Source organism: Suricata suricatta, chromosome 3, assembly GCF_006229205.1.
Source record: "Suricata suricatta isolate VVHF042 chromosome 3, meerkat_22Aug2017_6uvM2_HiC, whole genome shotgun sequence".
Taxonomy (NCBI): domain Eukaryota; kingdom Metazoa; phylum Chordata; class Mammalia; order Carnivora; family Herpestidae; genus Suricata; species Suricata suricatta.
The window spans coordinates 70400411-70424825 of NC_043702.1; the positions used below are offsets into that span (position 1 = coordinate 70400411).

General features: G+C 39.0%; 2 protein-coding genes across 6 annotated transcripts in view; one reads left to right on the forward strand and one right to left on the reverse strand.

Annotated features, from left to right (window-relative positions):
- The window catches only part of PKP4 (plakophilin 4), a 235752-nt gene extending 220495 nt beyond the window's left edge, over positions 1-15257 (reverse strand). For all 5 annotated transcript variants that reach the window (XM_029934537.1, XM_029934536.1, XM_029934539.1 and 2 more), the window contains exon 1: positions 15156-15257. The gene's annotated coding sequence lies outside the window, so the exon portion shown is untranslated. The remainder of the gene's footprint in view (positions 1-15155) is intronic.
- A 425-nt stretch (positions 15258-15682) lies between these two features.
- CCDC148 (coiled-coil domain containing 148) overlaps positions 15683-24415 on the forward strand; it is a 245238-nt gene continuing 236505 nt past the window's right edge. The window contains exon 1 of the mRNA XM_029934542.1: positions 15683-15971. The gene's annotated coding sequence lies outside the window, so the exon portion shown is untranslated. The remainder of the gene's footprint in view (positions 15972-24415) is intronic.

The following is a 24415-nucleotide window of genomic DNA, read 5'->3' on the forward strand; positions in this document are numbered from 1 at the left end:
CCCACGTAGTCAGTAGCTACCATATTGGACATCACATCTCTGTAGCTTTAGAAGCATATAACTTTTTCATTGTTAAAACACAAATTTCAAGAGGCAAATTTTATTTGTTTTCTCAGCTACAGTTCTCACTCTTTTCAATATCTGACAATACTATATAAAAAAAGACAACAACTTACAGAAGCAAAAACCCCACTTAATACAGCTTATTTCATAGATGGGGTCTTTAAAAACCAACCACTGAAACTTCATTTTGATGTAGCTTATTTGGTTACTGAGGTCACCAAAATATGTAAGTGACATATACCAAAGACTGGTACATGCTAGGTGCTTTGCAAATAACTATAAATGAAAGGAGAAATGAAAGACTGCCTTTTCATGGACATTTTGTTACGCCTAAATTAAAGGTTAATCCTGCTTACTAACATCACCAACAGATACAACCTCTATTTCTTGAGTGACCTCTACCTGAAAGGTGTCACTTAGGATAGCAAATATGCAAGACAAGGACCTTTCTCTCAAAAGACTATACTTGGGAGAAAGAGACAAGAGAAATGTCAATAGGTAGAGATGAACAATCCAATACAAAAGCAGAAAAACCACCATGGGAAGTTTATTATTAAAAGCCAGAGTTTGGGGGCACCTGGATGGCTCAGTCAGTTAAGCATCTGATTCATGATTTCAACTCAGGTCATGATCTCACGGTTCCTGAGTTCAAGCCCTGAGTCAGGCTCCAAGCTGAGCCTGCTTGGGATATTCTCTCCCTCTCCCTCTCTCTGCCCCTCCACTGCCTGCGTGCTTTCTCCCACTATCTCAAAATAAATAAACTTTAAAAAAATGTCAGAGTACAAGTAAAAACATTCAGAGGAGAGAAGACAGTCAGCCTGAGTGGTCACAGAAGGTCACCCACACAAGGAAATATCTTAACCAGGTCTTGGAGGGCTGAAAGATTTAAATCTAGGGTGCTGAAAGCAAGGAACAGTGTGTAGAAACCAGTTTTGCTAATGGGGAAGGTTCAGGAAGGAGAGTAATTAGAGTTTCGTTGTAAAGAGCCTTAAAGGATAGGCAGACTAAGGAGTGTGAAGCCATCCTGGAAAGTAAACAACCAGGAGTCACTGAAGGTTAGAGGAGACAGGGACAACGAAGGAGGGTTATAAGCAAAGTATTGAATTGTTCATTCACCCAAAGCAGGCATCTGGTGCAGAATATGCGGCAGGCACATTGCTAGGTGGGAGCTACAATGATGGCTGTGAGACAGTAACCTGAGCAGGGCTTACAACATAGCCAGAAACAGAGACACAGAAACAACTTGGACACAATGTGATACACGTTCATAGCAAAGTTACATGCAAAGTGGTAAGAAAGAAGGGCCAAAGAAGGGTCACTAGGAAGGGTCACTGAGTTAGATCTTGAAGGAAAAGAACCAGGAGCTCACCTGACACAGAAGGGCATACTAGTTACCTAGAGAAAAGCCTTCAGGAAATAGACACATTGTTGGGAAGATCATACTTCTGTGAAATTAAAGGGTGCTGAGGTTATATCATTCAAATATAGAGAAAGGATCAAATCCTTAAAAGCACGTGTTAAAAAGGAATGTTACTGGATAAGCTATATTTTTAGGATTGCTCATGGTCATTAATCGTCTTCTCCGCTAGGATTACAGAAGACTGTGAAAGCTAAAAGCATTGATAAATGTATTAGACTTAAAATAAGAAATACAGAACAAGATATAAAACTAACTGATCTGGTATTTTAAACTATGAAGAGAAACATATTTGACATTCAAGGTAAGAAGGACATTAATTAAAAAAATCAAATTATCAATAGTAAAGTCTTTATTTAGGCCAGGCAATTTCAGCATTTTTCCCCTGGCAGAAATTGTATGTAATCATGCAAACAGCAGAGAGTGAAGAGGAGAAAGTGAGAGAATCGTGCTTAAAAAAATGTCCTCTCTCCAAGGAAAGAAAGGATCCTTGCCTTTAAAAATGCCAGGTGTGCCTGCTGTCTTCCACCTGACAACTGGATCAATTCCAATCACGGACGAGGACACTGCTGTCTTCAGTTTACATCCCTACTTTGCCTGTTAGCATGGTACACAATAAACACCTGTTTTGCAAGAATATTACCTATAATTACTTACATCCTACATAGGTGAAATTTCAAATAAAACCATCATCAAAAACTGCATTTAAAAATATAGTACTGTTACCAGAAATTAAGTATGCCTGCTGTCCAAAACGAAATAAAACAGAAAACAAACACTAAAGTCAAGCCACAAAGCAAATTCAGGATTTCCACTTAAAATGAATGATGTTTTCCTAAAAATAAGGTAAACTCACAGGAGGTAGTATTTGTAAAACACTAATAAAAGATAAAAAACTTTATATATGTTTTATAGATAAGTTGTCTATTTTACAGACTAGCTTTTGTAATTTACCTAATTTTACATAAGGCCTCATGTAATTCACTGTGTAATTACAGAAAGAAAGCTTTGAAAAATTATAATTCAGGGGGACTTGGCTGGCTCAGTCAGTAGAGCATGTGACTCTTGATCTTGGGTTTCTGAGTTCAAGCTCCACATTGGGTGTAGATTATTTAAAAATAGTGTCTTTAAAAAAAATCAATCCAGCAATTGCATTCCTAGGCATTTTCTAGGATACAGATATTTATAGCAGTTATATTTGTAAACTTAAAGTTATTATAAATTAAAAATAACTCAGATGTCCCTCCGTAGATGAATGATTAAACTGTGGTACCTCCATACTATGTCATACTAACCAATTAAACAGAAGAGAGATTGCTACAGAACAACCTGAATGAATCTCTAAAGAATTTTGCTGAGTAAAAACAAAATTCAAAACCCCAGAGTTACATACTATGATTCTATTTATGTAAGTAACAATCTTAAAATGACAAAATTATAGAAATGAAAGACAATTAGTGGTTAGCAGAGATTGAGGAGGGGGTGAGTGAAAGAGAAGTGAGGCTGCGGCTCTAAAAGAGCAACATACGGGATGCTTATGTGACAGAATTTGTTATGCATCTTGACTGTATCAGTGTCAATATCCTGGTTGGGACATTGTATTGTAGTTCTGCAAAATGTTACTATTGGGGGAAACTAGGTGAAGGATACTCAGGATCTCTGTATTATTTCTTAAAGTCACATGTGATTTCAAGATAATTTTACAATTAAAATTTAATCTTTTAAAATTATTATTTATTCCAATTTTACCAGTATGATTACTTGAGGTTAGGGGAAGGACCACCAAAATGTTTGAGTATTTCCAACTACACTATCAAAATCAAAAAAGGTTTGGTGTACCCAATGGGCTAAAAAAGTTATGAAATTTCCTGTTTTAATATTTTTAATGTTCATGTAGTTGTATAATACAAATTATACTATATTAGTAACATTTTTTTCCTTTGAAAAATTTCATGTGCTTAAAATTACATCTACTCCTGACCTCAATTCATTAGCTGAGAGTATAAAAGTTATTACTAATTTACAAAAGACAAAGACACAGAAAGTTTGTTCAAGGTCATACTGCCAAAGCCTGACCAAGCTAGTCTTGGTGCTTGATGTCTACATGTGTATAGTATGAGAAAGAGCACTATGTAAATTCATTTCACCATAGTTATAATCTAGGCAATTAAAATTAACATGAGTATGAATCAATCTGTTTATCTTTCAATTGATGACTTTTAGTAAGGAATTTGATAAATTAATTATCTAGCAAGTTGTATTACAAAGGTAATTTTTCTATGAGGCAGATGCAGTGATTCCATTGAAATATGCATGATAAACAGTTCTGAGGATCTAAAAACAGTTTACAAAAGTAATGTACAAAAGGAAAGAAGGCTGCAGACAGAAGTTCATCCAAGAGTAGTTGGTGAAGGTATGCCAAAATTGTAATTTAAAACTCCATTCATGGGAGTAGACATTTGCAAAGGATATATCTGATAAGGGGTTATTATCCAAAATATATAAACATATAAACTCACTACCAATAAGCCCCAATCTATTTAAAAAATGGTCAGAGGATCTGAATAGATTTTTTCCAAAGAATATATCCAGATGGCCAACAGACACAAAAGATGCTCAACATCACTCATCATCAAGGAAATGCAAATCAAAACCACAATGAGCTATCACCTTATACCAGTTAGGATGACTAACATCAAAATGACAAGAAATGAAAAGTGTTAGCGAGGATGTGAAGACAAAGGAACTCTGGTGGGAATGCAAACTGGTACAACTACTGTGGAAAAAAGTATGGAGGTTCTGCAAAAAAATAAAAATAAGAATATCACGTAATCCAAAAGTTCCACTACTGCATACTTACCCAAAGAAAATGAAAACATTAATTCAAGAACATATATGCACCCTTATGTTTATTGCAGCATTACTTACAATAGCCAAGATATGAAAGCAACCCAAGTGTCTATCAATAGATTAATGGATATAACAGATGTGGCATATGTATGTATGTACACACACACACACACACACACACACACACACACACACAGGAATATTACATGGTCATAAAAAAGGAAGAGATCTCGCCATTTGCAACAACATGGATGGATCTAGAGGGTATTATGCTAAGTGAAATAAGTGAGACTGAGAAAGACAAATACCAAGAGTTCACTCATATTTGGAATCTAAAAAAAAAAAAAGAATAAAGAGCTGAATCAGACCTAAAAATACAAAGACCAAACTGACGGTTCCCAGAAAGGAGGGGAGAAGGGTAAAATGAGTGAGGGGGCCTCCAGTTATGGAATGAATAAGTCATGGGAATAAAAAGGACAGCATAAGGAATAAAGTCAGTGATACTATAATAGCATAGTATGGTGACAGATGATAGCTACACTTGGGGTGAGCATAGCATAACATATAGAGAAGTTGTACATCTAAATGTTGTACATCTGAAACTAATGTCATTTATACTCAAAAAATATTTTTAAACACCTATTTATTCATATAAGTATCTAGAAATATTAGAGTCAAGAATAAGTCACACAAAAAGACAAAATCCCTGCCATTGAGTAGCTCAGAGGACAGTGGGAACTAATATATTCCAGTTATATTTTAGGATGCTGAATTTCTGGATTTATGTTGCTTCTTTGGAAAATTGTGTTCAGAGCTCCAAATGAATGATGCACAAACAATATTTTTGAAGACTGACACCTGCCAATATAGTGTCTAAAGATTTTAGACTGACATATATTTTTCATCTGCTGACAGTCTGAATGAGACATTTCAACAGCTGAATTGTGTATCACAGGTCTCAAAATAATAGCAATTCTTGTGCAAGTCCAATTGGGTTTTCTGATTCCTTTTTCAGTGCTTTAAAAAACTGACGTTTCTGCTTATTCAGTCATTGACAAATTGACAATATGTGGAAAATTCCCATCACTGCGTCAGTCTGAGATTTAAGGTAAGATTCAATGAGACCATTTATTCTAGCAGATGTCACAAAAGATTTTCAAAACATTCTTCTGTTTATTCATAACCACGGAAGGGGATATTTTCAATAATAGATAATGAGTCCGGACTTATAAAAGCACACAAACTGAATAAAGAATAAAGAAAAGCACAAAAGACAGTAAACCAAAATACTGCTGTATGAAAATAGGGACTTACTTAAAGTGGTAAGTCTTGAAGCATAAATTATGGTTTTTCATAAAGAATTCATTTTCATTGTGATCAATTATTTTATATAGAGTATGTGGTAAAGTATTTCAAGAAATATAACCGAAATAATCAAGTTCATGATTAAAACCTTTTCTGAAATCTCTACCTTACTACTGGTAAGAGAGCACTTTTTCAGATGCAGATTTTTCCAAAGAAAGCCAACTGGCAGTGGTTAATGCAGCAGATGTCTATCTAGATTCTGGTAATGTATCAAGTAACACATACCTAAAAAGTAGATTTAGCTAAAACCCAGTTAATACAAAGTCACCCTCCAGCTCTTTCTTAACACTTACAGAAATATTTTGCATGTTTATTTATATACCAAAGTCTTCTAGACATTTTTTCCAGTTCATGTGTATTATCTTTCCCAACTATATTGTAAAATTAATCACAAATTCCTTAAAGATGGAGACTTTCAATACTGAATTCAACATAGACTGTAAAACTCCTGAGAGAAATTATTATCTGGCCATGAGGCCTAGTACAGTCTGATACAGAACACAGGACTCATGCATGTTGCTTAAAAGGAGCTAAAATGAATCATACATTTTTTTAAAAATAAGAAGTATCCAAAACAGAACTCATTACTTCACAAATGGTAGGGCTCCAGTAAATATGAAGCACTAATTGTGTTCAGTTCCTTTGCTTAAACCCCCGGTAGTATTCAAGAATAAGAAGTTACTTCTAACTAGATCGGTCCTTCCTCCCCATTCAATACAGGATACAGGTGTCAGAAAATATGATGCATTTCACATCAAAGTGGTTATTACTGGTTTCCATGTTACATGAGTGCTTCTTATTCTTGTGAAGGTATGGAAACTGAAAAGCCTAGACGAGTGTTTACTTTGATAATGAAACTGAAAATTATTTAATATTGCATGTATTAGTAGTATAATTGATTCTCCCTTTGAAAATAATGTACTTATTGCACTAACAAAAAAAAACCCCAGTCAATCTCAATATTTTTAAACTACTGCTTATGAAATAGTTAAGAAGGAGGAAGAGCAAACCATAAGAGACTCTTAAATACTGAAGACAATCTGAGGATTGATGGGGTTTGGGGGAGAGGGGAAGATGGGTGATGGGCATGGAGGAGGGCACTTGCTGGGATGAGCACTGAGTGTTACATGGAAACCAACTAGACAATAAACTATATTAAAATAAACAAACTACTGCTTATGGATGGATACATATGTAAGTTCTATAAGGATTTTTCCCCCTTTGTAGGGGAAAGCAGGATCTAGAAGCTCTCCGCAACAGAGTTTTTAATTGCTTGGACTATCATCCAGTTGGAATCCACCAGTTTCTGAACACTGTATATTGTCTGCATGGAGTTAAATCAAAGAGACCTATATTCTCTAATGAGATATGAATTAGTGAGCTCCTAGCAACATAAAGTATTCATGGAAAAGCAAGATGTTTGCAGAGGAGCGACTCTCGGTTAATATTTTTGAGGACAAAACAAAATTAAAGCAAATGGTAAGTGGGCCTTTCTCATTTTAACAAGACCAGTCCCCTCAAACCACCATCTAAATCCCCCTTGTGTTTCTATCCAACTTCCGGAAAATTTAGTCTCAATTGGGGGTTAAGCCTCAAAAGTGCACAGGAAACTGGCTATTAACAAATGATTCCATGAGGTTACCCACTGACTCCGCCAGTATGAGGTCAAATGTTTGTCGAGCTACACTGCTTAGATTTTTATGAGCGTGAGCATTTCAGATATACAACTTCAACTTTCTCCCCTTATCTTAAAAAGTAAATTTTAATAAAATCTTGAGAAGACAGTCCTCATTTCTAATGGGGGAAAATTAAATAGAATGAGAATATGTAATTCTAAGAATGGTGAAATATAAGTACTAGGGCTCTAGAAAGCATGTAGTCCAACTCCCTCATTTTATACACAAAAAAACTAGAGCCCTGAGGTAAAAGACTTACTCATGAAACAAACACCTATGTAGTAGCACAGTCAGGTTCTAGAATAGGAGACTAGGTCTCTTAAACCACTGTCTGTCTGTTCATTTATTACATCAAATATCTTCCAAACTACTGTCAATTTCAAGTGTTCAATTCTGGACAGAAACGTCAGCTTGAAAAGTTGATTTAAGGAGTGCCTGCGTGGCTCAGTTGGTTGAGCATCCAACTCTTGATTTTGGCTCAGGTGAGGATCCCAGAACTGTGGGATCAAGCCCTGCACTGGGCTCTGCATGGAGCATGGAGCCTGCTTGAGATTCTATCTGCCTCTGCCCCTCTTCTTGACTTGAGTGCTCTCTCTAAAATAAAATAGATATCTATATTTTTAAAGTTAATTTACAAGCTTCATTTTAGTCCATAATGCATTAAAGATTAACACTAACACTTTCTGAATGAAATCATGCCATTTGCAGCAATATAGATGGGACTGAAATGTGTTATGCTGAGTAAAATAAGTCAGAGAAGAAGAGATATAGGTTTTCACTCATATGTGGATCTTGAGAAACTTCACGCAGGCCCATGGGGGAAGGGAAGGGAAAAGAATAGTTATAAACAGAGAGGGAGGGAGGCAAACCATTAGAAACTCTTAAATACAGAGCACAAACTGAGGGTTGATGTGGGGGGAATGGGTGATGGGCACTGAGGAGGACACTTGCTGGGATGCGCACTGGTGTTGTACGTAAGCCAATTTGACGATAAATTATATTTAAAAAAAAATAAGACTTTCTTCATGTAATGAGTAGCAAAGACATCGTATAAAATGATTACTAATTAGAATTACAGATGCAATAGTTACATACATAATTAAAAGACATTTATTTTACATTTTGCAAGCATTTCTACTCTGGCCCCTGCAATATAATACTACCAGTTTTTACCTTTTAAATGTTAAGTTTATTAAGAAATATTCAACCAAACCCCCTCCATGTATTTGTTAGTGGAATTGTACATGCCTCTACATATTGCCTAAAGAAGTTATAACTTCCCTATTCTCATTTTTTATGTTTATTTTTGAGAGAGAAAGAGAGAAAGGGTGAGTGTAGGAGGGCAGAGAGAAAGGAGGAGACACAGAATCTGAAACAGGCTCCGGGCTCTGAGCTGTCAGCACAGAGCCTGACATGGAGCTTGATCTCATGAATACAAGACTATGACCTGAACCAAAGTTAGATGCTTAACCAACTGAGCCAACCAAGCACCTCAAGAAGTTATAACTTCCCTATTTTAAAAAGGCCCCTCTTTTATTTTGCTGGATTCTTTTCCTTATGGACAATCTCTTACAAACTAGCAAACTCACAATTTCTCTTTAGTAGTTTATCTTCTCCTTGAAATATTTCATTTAGATTCATAACCATGTTCATGTTAACTAAGATAAAAGAAAGCAAGTTAATATTTTACCCAATATATAGCAGATGCTACAGAAAGTATACTTAAGTATTACAATGTAAGAATAAGGAAGTAAATGTATTAAGAACTGGCCCTGAGCTTTAAGGGATTTACATGTATTTATTCATTTATTCCTCACAATCATGTGAGGTAGATACTTATATCATTCTATTTTACAAATGAGTAAAATGAGGTCCCTAGAATTTATATCATTTCCCACATTACACATCTAGCAAATAGAACTGAACCACGACAGTCTGGCTGCTAAGCAGATACCTCACTGCCTTACTGATACCTCTATGGATTCACTCATTGTCAAGGTAAAAGCCCAAGGACTTTTTCTGACCTAAACTGCAATGGTTAATCCTGGATGAGGGTGGGGTAGGGGTAGACAACCAAGACTGAGAAAACATATGCTTTAATCCCTTCCTCTCACATCCTAAAATGATCCTGTCAAAAAGAAAATTTAAATGCCCATGAAGGAGATTCAAAAGCCCCAAAAGAGAACTCCAACTCCTTTGTTGCTATGATTTGGGGTAGAAGACAGAAGACTGATTATATAAACTAATGCTTAGGAAACCTTTTTTATTCCTAAAAAGAAAAAAAGAAAAAGACATGGAGGACTTTGGAAACCTTGAGCAAAAATATATCTTAGATCAATGCGATCCAAGCCCCACACTTTAATAACTTCGTGTTTAATTATTTTTGAGAGAAAGAGAGAGTGCACAAGAGAGTGCACTAGCAGGGTAGGGACAGAGAGAATCCCAAGCAAGTTCTGCACTGTCAGCACAGAGCCCAACATGGGGCTTGAACCTGTGGTCTGTGAGACCATGACCAGAGCTGAAATAAGAGACACTTAACTGACTGAGTCATCCAGGCCCACCGCCCCAAACCCTGCATATTTATTTGTATTTTGTATTTATTTTTAATGTTTTTATTTATTTTTGAGACAGGGGGTGGGCGAGGGGAGAGCAAGAGTGAAAACAAATGAGTGGGGGAGGGGCAGAGACAGAGGGAGACAGAATTGGAAGCAGGCTCCAGGCTCAGCTGTCAGCAGAGTTTGGGAGGGGGGGCAGTGGTGGGGAACAGACTTGAACTCATGAATCCTGAGACCATGATCTGATCTGAACTGAAGTCAGTAGAGATCCTAATTTCTGAAGTAGGGTGCTTTTCACCTGCCTCCTCATGCCTGAAATTTGAGAGAGCTTACAATGGACCAGAATTTCAGACACTACTTACCCAGGGTTTTTAAAAGTCTATTTGTAAGTGAGTTGTGGTACCTATGAAAAGCTGTATTCCAAGTTCCAGGCCAGGCCACCAAAGCCTACAGAGTGCTCTAATAACCCCTCTTCAGTGACACATTTTACCTTTCATATATAATGCCATTTTGATGACAAAAACCCAAGGCCACTCTAAATTCAACTTGGATCACTAAGCATCAGCTTCTGTATTAAATGGCCCCTGAAAATGGACTTTCTCTGCCTCTCCAACCAAACAGATATATTGGGTGGTGGTGTTTGATGTTGGGGGAAGAGCGGCAGGGGAGGGGATCCATATTAAGGAAGAACAGGATAAACTTCTTTGGATATTCACAACTCACTAAATTTATATTTAACACAGACAATAATGACAGAAATCACACATGCCTTGGCAGTTGAAGAAGGTTATTGGTTCACTTGCTCCTTCCCTTTCCCACCCTTCAATTGTTGAGTTCTGGACTTAATGAGGGCTATATGATATAACATCTGCCTGCAGGAACTGGCATCTACCCAGTCAGCAGGTATTATTCAGTTCATGAAAAATGTTTCACAATGACATGACTTAAAATAATTCAGACACTTCCATATTTTAATTTATATATTTTATAGTGTTAAAAATTTACAATCCAATCTCTAATGACATTTTATCATCTGCAGTGAATCATTATGTATTAGTCACAATAAACTATAATATCAAGACTATGAATAATAAAACGATCAGCAATGTAGCTAACATTTATTAGTATACCAAATAAAAGTAAATCTAAATTATAAAAAGAAAAAACAGCACCATGACAAATGGAATGTCTGCAGTATTCTAAGTTTAATTGAAGAACACCATCATGTAATATCTCCAATTAGTTATCGTAATATAGTCCCTAAAGGTGAAGATAATTCCACTGAATTATTAAAGTGATAATATGAACATTTCAATGTTGTACAACTTCTCAACTGAAACCAGCAAGCATATGAATTGTTGCTCTTTGTCACTTAGGCCTTCACGTCCTTATCCTAAAAGAAGCCTGTTATTTCTTACAGCTGGGCATTAAATGGCCCTACTGATTGAGATCATCACTTCCTGGCAGTTTATGAAGCCTCACATCCAGGTATCTTCAAGTTTTACTTCCTCTCTCTCTCTCTCTCTGTAGCTCTTTGTAGTTACAGTTTGGGCATGAAATAGTTACCTAATTTTCTAAACATACTCAGTCCACTGGTGTTCTGTATCAGATTCTTCTTCCCTCTTCAGTGCAGGAAAGGCACTACAAAACCATTTAAGACATCGAAGAAGTAATTATCTCCCAGTACACTGAAGGCGTGAAGGCAGCTTTCCAAAGTGACATACAGTTCCATGAATGTTTATGCCCCAGAATAACCCTAGAATAAATAACCTCTACTTTATCTTCCAGTTAATAATATAGGTATGACTTCATTATTATGATTCTATTTTAGAATTAAGTAAATTAGAGATTTATCCCTTGACTGAAATAGGAAAGCAAACCAACAACCACCAAAAACAAACAAAACAAACAAACAAACAAAAACCAGCCCACCATTAGGTTATAGAACATTCTCAAAACACCTTAATATTTCAAAGTACTCAGGGTGAGAGACTGGACTTCCCAAATGATTGGAGATGTGTCAATTCTCTATTTAAATCAATCCTTGGCCAACAAGAAAATAATTCAATTTTAAAATTGGCAATTACTGGTTTTTTTTAAATTAAGTGCATTTAAAGGTTTTAAATTAAATTTACTTTATGGAAAACAAAAATTTGTAATTCTGACTTAATACAGACTTAAATATTCAAGGTCATACAATTGCTAAAGTTTTTATTAAACTGAGTTAGGGAGTAGTTTAAGTCAAATTATATCAGAACTTCACACAGAACTAGCTGGTTTATTCAGCCTGTAAATGCAGCAGTAACATTTCTTTCCCCTGGATGAATGCCAGCTGCTCCTACTTTCTGCTTACCTTCTCTTACGCTTCCCATCACTACCCTGCTCCCTTCTGTCCCTTCAAAAACAGTATATTTAAGAATTAAGGTAACTGGACACTTAGTTCCACAATTTAGAATCTTCAGGATAACATCTAATATGGGAAATGCAGGATCTTCTCCTTATATAATAGTGGGGGTTGGTAAGGGAATACCCAATCAAGCCTACTTTCAAATATCTATAACAACTAAAATATATTTCTAACTGAAAGCATACCTGTACTTGAAGCAGGTAAAACTATCTGCACAGCCAATCAGGTATATACATTATCTACATACTTGAATGAGCTATTTCAATTTCTAAGGTAGCAGAGAAACTGAATGTGATTTTACTCTCTAATCTTCACATCAAGTCAAATAAGCATGTGTTAAACTCTGCTGTAATATGATATTGTTACATAACAAATTTCCTGCTGGCATCTATAAACACCTTCCAATATCATACAGTGTTACCAACTCCAGAGTTAAATCCATAAATTAAAAAGTCTACAGAGTAGGGACATACCTGAAAAACAAGGTATCAGGCAAAACAACTGTTCCCAGTACAAAGTTTTTTCGTTTTTGTCTATTTTTCCTTTCTGTTGAGTCCTTAACTAAAAGGTACTCATCTTATACTTTCCAGTGCACTTGATTCACACAAAGTAGGTGTTGGAAGACAGCTAGACAATCAACTTATTTTCCCGAATCTGATACAAAAATATCGAAGTGTGAAGAGACTTATAGTAACCTCAACCTTCAAGGAAAACTGTGTCAAATAAAGGCATACATAGTATGCTTTTCAACATCCAGAAACCTTTGGACATCAGTTGTTCTCATTTTAATGTTGCCATTTCTGTAACTGTTTCACAGGCGCCAGAAAAGAAGATACTTCCATTGCAACATTGCAACACACTGTATTCAAAAAGAGAAGTGGTCTTCTACTTTCCCTTTTAAAATACAACAATCTAAGCCAATTCTAGAAATACACCTTCTATCAAAAATGCTCTTTTCTGCATTAAAGAAAATAAAATTTGAACAAGAAAGTATATAAATCATTATTGATTTTATACATAATCACCATTAGTTAAAAGTTGGAGGGCTACATTTATTTTTTCAGTCAAACTCAGTAACAAAAAGAACTGAGACCTCAACTAATAAATTACATCTTGAAATATACATGATTTTGTTGTCCCCGTGTTACTTCCAATGGTAACTGACACGCCCCGAATTTAACTGTACCAGACAGTTCTATCTGTCCCATCGCTGACCGAACACTGCTTCTCTGTTTCTATTCATTATGTATTATAAGAGGTCTAAACACAACCCAGCATGACGAGAAAAAATTGCAATTCTTATGACAGCAAAGTGATGCATTCAAGTTCTCTCTTGTACATCCCCATCCATGAGCATTAACAGACATTTTTGATAGTGCTAAAATACGTTGGCTGCAAGTTCATTATTCTAAGAACCTTGGACACCTTTCCGGCAGGTTTTCAGAAAACCCTCGTAAAAACCAGGCACTATTCAAATCTCAAACCAAACTTGTCAAGAACCTTGTGCAATGATCAATAACCTTGACTACACCGCCATCCACCCCAAATTCACAGTCCTGGAGACCAATGCAGCAAAAGCCCAGGCTAAATGCAAGCTTAAGCCCAACAGAACTGCCGCGCTTCCCCTTTGCCGCCCTCTCTGCCGCATGGAGAGAGGCAAGGGAAAGAGAGGAGTGGAGCTAGGCTCACCAGCTCCGAAGATGCTCCTGTAACCTCTGGCTGAGCGGCGAAAGCAGGGCCAGGAAGGCGCTAGTGCAGCCGCGGCGGGCCAAGTGGACTATGCCCCTGGTGCATTCCTCGCATTCCTGCACAATCTGTCGCCAGCCGAGGAGCCCGCGGCGCGCTTCCCGCCCCCCCCCCCCATACACACACCTGCCTATTGCAGCGCCCCGAACGGCCACGGTTGCCGCGGCGCCTGCACTGCCCGCGCTCTCAGTCTGTCGCACTCAGCCAACACGCAGCCAAATCCCGGCCCCGCCGCTCATCCCCTCGTTTCCCGGGTAGGGGGAAAAGGAGAGAGGACCTGGCAGCTCCAGCGGTGGGCAGGGACTCCAGAACCGCCGAGGGCTGGGGAGGGGGCGGGGGTAACAGCAGCTCCGCTTTAACTCCAGGCAGGGTGAGGGGAAGCGGCGGCGCAGGAGGGCAGCCGAGGAAGCTCTAGGCTGGGGAACCAGGAGGGGTGGAGCGTGAGGATTCGCTGCGAAGAGCGAGGGGCGCACTGGACAGGGGAGGGGTGGGCAGGACCCGCAGAAGCGCGGGACTCGGGGGGCAAACGCGAGACGGTGCAGGCAACAGGGGCGTGGGAGGAAGTACAGGGAGCCAGGACGCAGGATCTGGGGCTGGGGGGCCAGACAGACCGCCCCAAGGGCTGGAGGAGGCGGGCGCCCCAGGGTGTTGGGGGCGCGGGGCGGCGTGCCAGGCCGGCTAGAGCGGGTGAGCCTCGAGGCAGACGTCCTGGAGGGCTCGGCGTGGCGCTAAGTTCGGGGCTGGGGGCTCTGGATCCGAAAAAGCCAACGTGGGGAGGGTCGTGCGCGGCGTGCAGGGGAGACCAAGGGAGAGTAATAGCCGGGAAAAGCAAATGGAGGGTGAAACTTGTGCGCCTGCCGGGGGGAGGGGAACAGGCAGGCGAGTGCGGGCAGGAACACGAGGCGGGGCAGGAAAGCCGAGGCGGCCGCGAGGCGGTGGGGACGGAGTAACGGGAGGGAGGCGCCAGTCCCCCACGCGTCCCTCACAGGCAGGTCCCGGCTCGGGCGCGAGGGAGCGAGGGCCGGGGGTCTCGGGGGCAAGAGTCTTCGCGCCCTCCCGCGAGCCCGCACACTTACTTTTCAAGCTAGGCACAGCCCGTCGTCGCTCCGGGGATCAGGGACATCTGCGCCGAGGGGTCGTCGCTGCGGCACCCGAAAAAATTAAAAAAGTGCCGCGGCCAAGCGGCTGCCCGCCCCTCCCTCCCCCACCCGCCCCCTCCCCCTAAGCGGCTCTCCCACCACCCCCGGCGGCGGCGGCGGCGGTGGCCAACTTGCCCCTCTACCCAGTGCCCATGGTGCCGCCTCCGCGGCCGGCGTCGACACGGACTCAGCCCCGGAGCCCCCTCTACTGCCCAGAGGCCGCCGCCGCCGCCCGCCCCGCCGCCAGCCCGCCTGCCCAGCCAGCTCCGGGCTCCCGGGAACGTCAGCACGCCGCCGTCTCCGGACCTGCTCCCCGCCAACCCCATTGGTTGGAAGGAGAAGGCTGGCCCTTCCTATTGGCCCGGCCCTCATATTGAACGGGCCAATGCGAACTGCGGTTTCAGGTCGCCATAGAGACCGATGCTGTTGAGAGCGAGAGGGCCTGGAGAAGGTGGGGAGTGAGGCTGAAGGTGTCTCCGCCTTGGGGAGCGGGAGAGGGTGTAGGGAAGAAATACCGGGGGATTCCCGAGGGCTGGCTCTGACACCTGAGGCAGCTTGCGCTTTAGCTTCCTGTCAACCCCAGCTGTGCATGATAGGGTTTGTCCCTCATCTCACCTCAATGGCAGGCACAGCTGAATCCTTATAGGAATCCATGAGAACCTAGGAGGGAGCATTTCACTTTTCCAGCTTCTGGGGAGCCCCTGAGGCTTTGCCCTTTGACCTCTGACATATGTGCAGCTTCTGCTACTCCAGGTGAGTTTGCACCGTATCCCTTAATTCGCTGCTTCTTCCTGACGTCACTGATCCACCTGAATTCTACTTGTTTTGCCGAACCACTCCCCTTTCCCTGAGGCGGATCTTGCCTCATAATTTTGGGTCTAAAAACTTAATGCCCAACCTAAAGGAGACTCAAAGATTTCCTTTGAATGATATTTTGGTAAGAAACAGGCTGGTGTATCTTATGTTGGATGTTATCGAGTCGTCACTTAAATGTGTTCCCTGCATTTCCAAGCAAGCCTCTATTCCCTCCATTAAAGGGTATTTATTAATGACCCACCTGTGTGTACATTCTACACTGTGAGCTTGGCAGGTGCATGCTCTTTCCCCCAAGAGTTTACGGAGTGGGGAAAGACAGGTGATAAAGTCAGTTCTTCCTGCGTTCTGATAATCTCAGAGACTGCAGTTGATTGAAGTTTTCTGGGTATTTTCCAGTTCACCTCTAAATTTCATGAAGAAATGAACTGAGTCATGGAATTAGTACACAGAAAAAATCTTGAGATTTAAAAACAACTTGTATGCTTTCATTTAGTCACTTTGTGCTAGCTTGTCAATACTGATTGTTATTTGTAAATAACTTTCATAGATACTGGCTATTCAAATGGGTCTTCGTGAAAATATTAGGCTTTTAAGCATTATACTGCTCTATCATGTAGCCACTGATATTCTTAGGTTTCTTCTTTTGGTGATTTTGCTGTGTTAGTAAGACGTAAGAAGAAAATGTTTATCTTACTGCTGCTTACATTGGAGGGACCACATTTTGTGAAAAAGCAGTTAGGATTTTGGATATTGCAAATATTTGTTTAGAGAAAGAGATTAATGTGTGTGCAAGGTACATTTGTCTAACTACTGTCTTGAATGTGCTTTGCTATTAGTTTTTATCTTACTGTAGTTGAAAATTGTAAAAATAAATAAGACTTGTTAATGTGGTATCTTGTTTGGAAAGACACCTCTTAAAATTTGTAGTAAAATTTAAACTTAGTTGATAATCTTATGCAGGGTTGAATTGTGGATCAAAACAGTTGAACATGTGAGTTTTCCCGCCCCCCCCCTTCCCCAAATATTTCCAGAATGGGAAGGTATCAGCAGGGACCATAGAGTCTTGCCATCATAGAACTTCGCTCATCGTGCCTTTCATTTCTGGCTTTTATGTGTATGTGTTTGGAGAATGAAAAAAGTAAAATGCAAATTTTTATAAGACCCATTTTAATTATAAAAATTTTTAATATCCGTTTATTTTAGAGAGAGAGAGAGAGAGAGCATGAGCACTCGCATGAGTGGGCGAGGGACAGAGAGAGAGGGAGACACAGAATCCACAGCAGGCTCCAGGATTTGAGCTGTCAGCACAGAGCTGGACACATGGGTTGAACTCACAAACCTGGAGATCATGACCTGAGCAAAGTCAAATACTTAACCAACTGAGCCACCTGGGTGTATATTTTTTAATGTACTAAGAAGATACCAATGATTTGGTTTAAATAATTTTAATAATAGTGAAAGAAAAGAACACAGGAAGAATAATATTGATATTTCTTTTTTTCTTGCCTTAGGTTAGCATAGAAAGAAGTAAACAAGAGTTCATTTTTTACTCCAATAATCTTTTCTTTTTTTTATTTCTCAGATCACAAGTGTGATGAGCATTTTGATATTGCCTATTCCATATTTGTAATGATTAGAATGTTACTAAAATCTATCATGAATAAAGTTCTCTAAAATGTTGTCATTCGACATTATCATTATTATTAATTATTTATATATGTTTTTGTAATTCTTCTACTCAGTTGAAAGTACTACCAAGCATTGCTGGATAAGTTTAAAAAAATCACTGTGTCCTGCTAAGAGTTCTATGCTATCCAGACTTGGCTGGGTCTTCACTGGTTCTCTAAACTTTTTCCTCATCAGGAGAGTGATCATCCAGGGTCGTTCTCTCAAACCTGTCCTATTTCTGCTTTCCTCAAGCCCCCACTGTACTTTGTCTTCTTCCAGTTCTGTAAGTGAACTTGCCTCATATTTGGCTGAGACCTCCATCTTGGAGTTCCTCGATTTAACTTTCCTAACCCCCAGTCCCAGTTTTTACACTTGATCACTTACTTCAGTCCTGTGGAGAAGGGGTGCCACTTGTCTGTGCTCAACTCTTACTCTACTTCTGCTGCTGAACATGGACCATTTCCCCTCCCCAGGATTTTCCTCCATGGATTATAAATTTCTCTCTTATATCATATGTTATGTTCTCTCCTCCAAAATTTTTTCCCTACACCTTGCAGTTATCTGACCCTTTGTGAAACCACCTTCCTTCCAACCTACCACCTTCTCCTTGCCTTCTTTTCACAAACAGTCTGAAGGAAATTTCTTAAGCCTTTTATTTTTTAACCTCCAATATCCTGGCCCTTGAATACAACTGAAAAGATTCTGAAGGTGGTGTGTTTTCTCCTCAAAACCAAAACTCATTTGGTCTGTAACACTCTCTCCTGCAAAAGGGCGTTTTACTTGCTAATTGCAATACCTTACTTCCAGAGTTCCAGTGAAGGGTGGAAACCATTGTCTGCCACTCTGAGGTTCCATGTAAATGCAAATGAACAACTGAGAAGAGGAAGCTTTTAACCTGCTAGCCACACCACTTTGGTGGGTCTAACTGCTGGGAAGTAGAGGTGGGGAGTGGGGCCTCTGCTCAAGCTGATGGTTGGGACCTAAGGCAAAGTTCAAAAGACTGAAAAGGTCTGGTGAGCACCACCTTCAAGAACAAAGTAAACAGAAATCAAAGGGAATTTTTCAGTTACCATCTCAGAAAGAAATCAACCAGAACCTTATTATGATTATAAAAACTTTGTACCTTTCTGATGTTTATTTTCATATTAGCTCACCTTAATTAATATTCCTGAAAAATAATAGCAGAGGCAACAAGGAAAGAGAGAGAGCAGAAATATCATTTCCTTTGTTATTCTTGTCTGCCTACGGAGAAGGTGGGAGCAGTAAATATAAGAATTCCAAAAACCACACGAACTGATAGTTGCTTTTTTTCTTTAAGGAATGTTAAAATAGAGGCAGGTGGCAAATGAGGGAAAGAGAGCAGTGGAATAAGCTGGTTTTGAGATGGCTGCTAAAACTTAATAATAGGTCTGCTCAGGATTAACTAACTGTATGCCACCTCCAGACCAGACATTCTCTGAATATGCAAATCTTCCCCTGTCCTTAGAGGCCCAACCCAATACCTCTAAAGCCTTTTCTGAAAATTTCCTAACCTTACCCACCTTTGGAGAGGATGATTTCTGCCTTAGTATTTTATTGTGGCACTTAATACACTCTGCCCTACAATGTAGTTATGTGTGTGTGAGCCTTCTCTCCTAGAATATAGGATACAGTAAGAGTCATGACTGTATCCTCCATAGTGCCTTGGACTCCTAACATGTTTCCCACACTAAGAAAGGCCACCATTTATTAATCCTTCTTTTAGTCCTTGGGAGAATTTGACTTCTAACAATGAAGGATCCATAATGTTGGGAGGTACTTAGAAAAAGATGGAACTAGAGGTTCAATGTAGAAAAGTGAGATAATGTATGGCAGAGCAGCACAGATTTCTACCTTGTACTCACCCAAGAGAGAAAAGCCTTACATCTTATCACTTTGAGGACCTATCTCTACCCCTACATGAAGTGCAGGAGGGAGGATGGGCAGTGTGAGAAGGACTGGCTATACATGCTTTGGCATGAAGTTATCATATTCAGAGCTAAGGCCATAAAATTCTGTTTATTGGGAAAAACCTTTGAAACTCACTTTGTCAAGCAGATTAAATAAGGGTTACCTAAATATTTTTTTTCATCCAAAGCATCCAGGTTGCTCTGGTTTTTTGTTGTTGTTTGTCTGTTTGTTTGAACACAGTGAATCATGAAGTTTAACAACTTTATAAAATCAGAAAGGGATCAAACATCTGCTAAATGGAACAGACATGTTTCCAAGTACCTATATCAACAGCCCCTGAAACATGCAGCCCTGCAAGCCTCATGACCTAGTAGCTGGCCATGGTATTAACCCAGGTGGAGACCTGATTCAAATCCCAACCAGGTCATTGCAGACCACTGACCATAATCTATTATAGTGCCAATCAGATTCTTCTCCTGGAAATTTGGAATTAAGAGAACAAGTACAGACAGAGAACTGCTCACTTGGCCCTTATGTTTTCTGGGATCCTATTCTCCCCATGAAGCTAGAATACACTTCATTTTTTTGTAACATTTTTATCTGTTTTTGAGAGACAGACACAGAGCACAATGGGGGAGAGGGAGAGAGAGGGCGAGATACTGAATGTGAAGCAGACTCTAGGCTCTGAGATGTCAGCATAGAGCTGGACACAGGGCTTGAACCCACAAACCATAAGATCATACCCTGAGCTGAAATCGGATGCTCATCTGACTGAGCCACCCAAGTGCTCCTACACTTCATTTTCCAGTACTCCATGAGCTTTCAGTTTTTTAGAGTCACCTCTATCACATTCATTTCTTATTTTGCCTTTATTAAGTCTCTGTTTCTTACAATAAAAAGGTTTTTGTGACAATATTATGCAAATATTTGACAACTAAACAGAACATATATTATGACCATCTTGTTGGACAATGAAGAATAACAAAGTATAAAAAATTATCTGTCAAGTTCCAAATATTTCCTAAGTTGGGTAAAAGCTTTGTTTAGTGTGATGCCTATTCCTCCCCACTCCCCAAGCTCAAAGCCTAAGTTCTTCTTCTGTGAAACTGGGAGCAAGAGAATAATTTCAAGAATATGAGCAATATGATTGCTTTTTCAAGGTAGAATAATTTACCACGCCACTGGTGGGGGAAGAAAATAATAGAATTTATATATATTTTACACATGTATAGTAATTTTTTAAGAAACAAGGCTAAAAAATAAGGATAAGAAAATTTACCAGAGATATCAGTAGCCCCACAGTTCAGGGGAAACAGATCCTAATTTCCAGCAAATAACTAAAAAAATCTGTCAGGGGGAAAACCAAACTTTATCCAATATTGCTATAATATTTTAGTTGAAGTATCCAATTTTCAACAAAAATATTTGAGACATGAAAAAAAGAAAAAGAGAAAGAAAAAAAACACAGGAAAGCATAATCCAAATTCAGAAAAATTGGTAGCTAAAGTTCATGCTGTGTGGTTCCACTTGTTGCATTTAGTAGACAACTAATCCAAAACAGCTACTATAAATACATTTAAAAAATTAAAGGAACAATGACTCAACAAATAGGGACTCTCAATAAAGAAATAGAAACTATAAAAAAAGAATGGAGGGGCATCTGTGTTGCTCAGTCAGTTAAGCGTCCATCTTTGGCTTAGGTAATGATCTCATGGCTTGTGAGTTCAAGCCCCACATCAGGCTCTGTGCTGACAGCTCAGAGCCTGGAGCCTGCTTCAGATTTTTGTATCTTGCTCTCTTTGCCTCTCCCTTGCTCATGCTGTCTCTCTCTCAAAAATAAACATTAAAAAATGTATAAACATTAAAAATTAGTAATATAAAAAAGAAATGGAAACTATCCAGTCTGAGGAATAAGAAAGAATAAAAGTTTGAAGAAAAATGAACAGTGCCTCAGAAACATATGAGACAGCTAGGAGTATAAGGCAGAAAGGATGGATGACCCTGGGGGACTTGGTCAGTTAAGCACCTGACTCTTGATCTTGGTTCTGGTCATGATCTCACAAGTCATGGGATTCAGCCCTGCATCAGTCTCTGCACTGACAGCACAGTGCCTGCTTGGTATTTTCTCTCTCCCTTTCTCTCATCCCCTCTCCCGCTTGCTTGTGCATGGACACTCTCTCTGTCTCTCTCAAAACAAATTTTAAAAAAGAAAGAAAGGTGTGATAGAAGTGCATATAAAAATATTTGAAGAAGCAGCAACCTAAAACTTCCCAAATTTTATAAAATAACTTAATCTACAATTCCATGAAACTCAGTAAATCCTGAATAGAATAAACATAAGAAGAATCAAAACTAGATATATCAGCATCAGCTTGCTGAAAGACAAAAACAAGAAAACTTTGAAGCAAGAGAATAACAACTCATTATGTACAAGGGAACCCACAGTAAAATTAACAGCCGACTCATCCTCAGAAACAAAAGAAGCCAGAGAACAATGGAAGAACAGATTCAAAGTGCTGAAAGAAAAACCCATCTGTCAAGAATTCTAGATCAAGCAAAAAATGGTCTGTCAAAAATTTAGGTGACAGTCCTCATAAATGGAACTATGTTGGAAGTATACTGTTTCCTAATGGAACCCATATAGCTGTCAGCTTTGAGTGAAGCCTGAAGCAAAAGAAGTCTGTCAGACAGATGCAGGCACTTGGCAAGTCAACAATTTCCATTTGTAAAGTAGCTCTTGACTCATTGCCAACCCTAGTACATCAAATGATAAGCAGAACAAAATGTTGTCTAAGGTACTAGATTTGAAGTTATTTTCCTTAAATTTTGTGAACATGTGAATTCATTATTTTCTTAACTCCAGAGCTATCTGTCTGCATCATAAAAGGTCGCAGTAAGCTGAACAGTGGAGGAGAGAACGTAAATCACACACAAGAGCTCTCCTTATAGCCTATCCTCCTACCATGGCACCTGGCCCTTCCCATTCCCGTGCCCCTGTCTCCTTACATACCAGGTCAGCTAACGCTCATCACAGGGTTTCCATACAGCTGGTTACAATGTGCATTTCTGGGGTTGGACTAGGGAGACAAATCAACAGCATCTGCTAGTACATTATCTTGTCAGAAACCGCAAGTTAAGAACTGCCATATTTTTAAAAATAAAGGAAAAAATGATGAAAATAGATAAAGTTAAGGCAGCTGACAAGATGCATCACCCATTCATGATAAAAATGTCCAACAAACTGGTAATGGAAGGACACTTCCTTGATGTGATAGAGTGCATCTATGAAAACCCCTGAGCTATCATCACATTTGTGGTAAAAGACTGAGTATTTTCTCTTAAGATTGAGAATAAAGTGATATCTACTCATATCTTTTTTTATTTAACACTGTTCTGGAGATTTTAGCCATTGTAATAAGGGAAAAAAGTCATAAATTGGAAAGGGAAACTTAAAGCTATCTTTATTTACAAATGATGTGACTCTATACATAGAAAATTTTGAAAAATATACAACAAAAGTAATACTAGAAGTGGTAAATGAATTTAACAAAGTCACAAGATACAAGATAAGTACATAAAAATTAGTTGTATTTTTATATACTAGGAGTTAGCAATTTGAAACTTGAGAAAACAATTCCATTCAAAATAACATGAAAAAGAACATAATACTTAGGAATACATTTTTTTCATTAACGTTTTTAATGTTTTTATTTATTTTTGAGAGAGAGAGACAGCGTAAGCAGGGGAGGGTCAGAGAAAGAGGGAGACACAGAATTCAAAGACAGGCTCCAGGCTCTGAGCTAGCTGTCAGCACATAGCCTGAAGTGGGGCTTGAACCCATGAACCGTGAGATCATGACTTGAGCCAAAGTTGAACACTTAAACCGACTGAGCCACCCAGGCACCCCAGAAATGCATTTTTAAAAAGTATAAGAACTCTAACCTATAGATTCAATGTGATCCCTACCAAAATCCCAGCAAATACTTTATGTAGAAATTGATAAGCCAATCTTAAAATGTACATACATAGGAATAAGAATACCAAAAACAGTAACAGAGTAGGAAGAATTATAATATCCGATTTCAAAATTTACTATAAAGTTACAATAATAGAATATAATATTGGTATAATGATAGCCATGTAGATTAATGAAATAGAATTGAAGGTACAGAAGTAAGTCCTTAGATTTATGGTCAATTGCTGTCCAGCAAAGATACCAAAGTAGTTCAGTGGAGCCTGGGGTGGGGCACCTGGATGGCTCAGTCAGTTCAGTGTTTGACTCTTGACTTAGGGTGAGGTTCATGAATTCAAGTCCCGCGTTGAACTCTACACTGACATTGCAGAGCCTGCTTGGGATTCTCTCTCTCCCCCTCTCTCTCTGTCCCTCCCCTGCTCATACTCTCTCTTTCTCTCTCAAAATAAATAAATATACTTAAAAAAATACTACTGGGATAATTGGACATTCATATGCAAAATAATGAACTTATACTCTTATGCCATACAGAAAAATTAACTCAGTATGCATCATAGACCTAAGAACTAAAATAATAAGACATCTGCAAGAACTATTATTTATGTAAGAATTAAAATTATAAGACTTCTGAAAGAAATATAGTACATGATTTTTATGACTTTGCTTTAGACAAAGATTGCCTGGATATGATACAACATCATGATCCATCAGAGAAGAAATTCATAAATTGAACTATGGGATAGTTTTACTTAGAATATTTAATACAAGTAAAAGTTTTTTAAATAAAATTTTTGTCTTTCAAAATACCAGT